This window comes from Alosa sapidissima, chromosome 5 (genome assembly GCF_018492685.1).
Source record: "Alosa sapidissima isolate fAloSap1 chromosome 5, fAloSap1.pri, whole genome shotgun sequence".
NCBI lineage: Eukaryota > Metazoa > Chordata > Actinopteri > Clupeiformes > Clupeidae > Alosa > Alosa sapidissima.
The window spans coordinates 9,954,343-9,956,842 of record NC_055961.1 but is presented as its reverse complement, the minus strand read 5'-3'; the positions used below and the strand labels follow the sequence as shown (position 1 = coordinate 9,956,842).

The 2,500-nt window shown below is 43.9% G+C and overlaps 1 protein-coding gene across 1 annotated transcript in view; it reads left to right on the top strand.

The window, feature by feature from the left end:
* Positions 1–2,500, top strand: part of zbtb20 (zinc finger and BTB domain containing 20) — a 64,040-nt gene that overhangs the window by 9,268 nt on the left and 52,272 nt on the right. The gene's annotated exons all lie outside the window — the stretch shown is intronic.

The window sequence follows — 2,500 nt, the reverse complement described above, 5'->3', positions numbered from 1 at the left end:
CTTCGCTGGGCTCTCAAATGCTCCAGCAGGTTTGGCATCAGCATGGCCTGGACAAAGAAGTGCACAGGGCAGAGGAGTGCACGGGGTAGAGAGTGCACGATGTAGAGGATTGCACGATGTAGAGGAGTGCACAGGGTAGAGAGTGCACAGGAGTGTGACGATATGGAGTTGCACAAGTGTAAAAGGTTTAGGGGACGGGCGGTTTATTTACGGATAGTGCAAAACAACTGGCCGACATGATGAGGGACATTCCATGATCACGCAAGAGTTTGTGAAGAGGGAAACAAGTGAAAACTTTGACTCCAATCCGATAGAACACCTTTAAGGTATTTGAAAGGCAGGTAGGGCAGCAAATAGCTAAGCCAAGCGTTAACTTCCTTGAAGGCGAGTACTCTGTTGAGGTTTAAAACTATTGGATCTTCCAGAGCCACTCTGGATCTGCCATAACCAATCGCTAACGTTTGGTCGTGACGCATGTCTGGCTCAAACTAGCGCACAACCTCAACGTCATCGTTCTCAGCTAGATTCTGCAGATTTTTGCAGGAGAAAACCCGCGAATATACTGCAGACCCAGACGACTTACTGAGGGGAAATTAAAATTGAGTGGAAGTTCGTAGGAGGGCGGAGTCAGGCTAGCAAAGAGCAGCTGAAAAAATAAACTGCGGATGGGATGAAAAAATAAACGGATCTCAGAAATGTTTTTGTTGTACTGGGTTATTCATGTCCAGCCTGGATTTTCAATATAGTAAATCTAGACTGTTACTTCTGAATTTTATAATTGTTCAGTTTTTCAGTTACTTTAAGGTGGTGAGATTTTGCATCATTTGACATTGAAGTTATATTGCAACTGATGTGTTGTTAATTATCTAAAATGATTGCCTTGTCTATAGAGCTCTATCTCTAAAGCTTTAAAATAGAGATATTAATATCTCTATTTTACGCCACTTACAAACAAAGCTTTTAATTTCTCTATTTTACAGACAAAGATTTTAATTTTGCATTTATTTCATATACTGGCAAAGCTTTTCACTTCTCTTTTGTTTCCTATTCAGACAAAGCTTTTATTTTCTACGGGCAAACATGTCTGTGTTTTATTTCACATGCAGTCAGATTTTCATTTTGGGTGGTTCCTGTAATTCCATCAAATTCAGTGTGTGCCTGTGGATGGGAGAGCAGCATACACAGATATACGCTGTACACATCTCTATATGCTGTACACATCTCTATAGGCTGTACACACGCTGTACACATCTGTACACACCTCTACACATCTATACGCTGTACAAAATCCTACACATCGCTATATGCTGTACACATCTCTATACGCTGTACACATCTCTATGTGCTGTACACATCTCTACACATATCCTCTCCTGTAATTCCATCAAATTCAGTGTGTGCCTGTGGATGGGAGAGCAGCATACACAGATGTGTGTGTGTGTGTGTGTGTGTGTGTGTGTGTGTGTGTGTCTGTGTACCAGCGTGAGACAGCTGTACACACTCAGGTGTGTGTGTGTGTACACAAGCATGGGAGAACAGTACACACTCAGGTATGTGTGTGTGTGTGTGTGTGTGTGTGTGTGTGTACTTGCACATACTTGCTGATGGGAGACCAGCACACACTCAGGTGTGTGTGTGTGTGTGTGTGTACCAGGGCGTCCCTGCTGATGAGGCCTCATCTTTGGGACTAAGCGATGCTCAGGATTTTAATCTCAGGGATTGAGCGATTGTGGACATCACCCTGCCATTGTGTTTGGGGTGACCCAGTCTGGATGTGTCTGCCATTGAGTTCTTCTGTGTGTGCGTGTGCGCGTGTGTGCGTGTGCGTGTGTGTGTGTGTGTGTGTGTACCAGTGTGTACCAGTCTGGAGACGTCTGGTCTACCGCTGTTCCTCTGAGTTGCTCACGCTGTGTCTGCCGCTCACCGAGTCCCTGCCAACACGCTTGGGCAGAGGTGTGCGTGCCACAGGGGCATGTGCATACGGTGGAGCCCAGCGTCCTGCGTGTGTGAATGCCTTACCGGTGTACTTAATTGTTGTATATTGTCTAAAATGATTGGCTTTGGCTATGGAACTAATGTGTCCTGCATGTGTGAATTCGTAAACATGAGGTGGTATACTTAATTGTTGTATATTGTCTGAAATTATTGGCTTGGCTATGGAACTAATGTGTCCTGCATGTGTGAATTCGTAAACATGAGGTGGTATACTTAATTGTTGTATATTGTCTAAAATTATTGGCTTGGCTATGGAATTAATGTGTCCTGCATGTGTGAATTCGTAAACATGAAGTGGTATACTTAATTGTTGTATATTGTCTAAAATTATTGGTTTGGCTATGAAGCTAGATGTGTCCTGCACATGTGAATGCGTTAACGGTGTACTTAATTGTTGTATATTGTCTAAAATGATTGGCTTGGCTATGAAGCTATATGTGTCCTACATGCGGGCATGAAGGCGTCGCTCTCTTAGGGTGGCCAATGGGGAGGACCGACTCTCTGG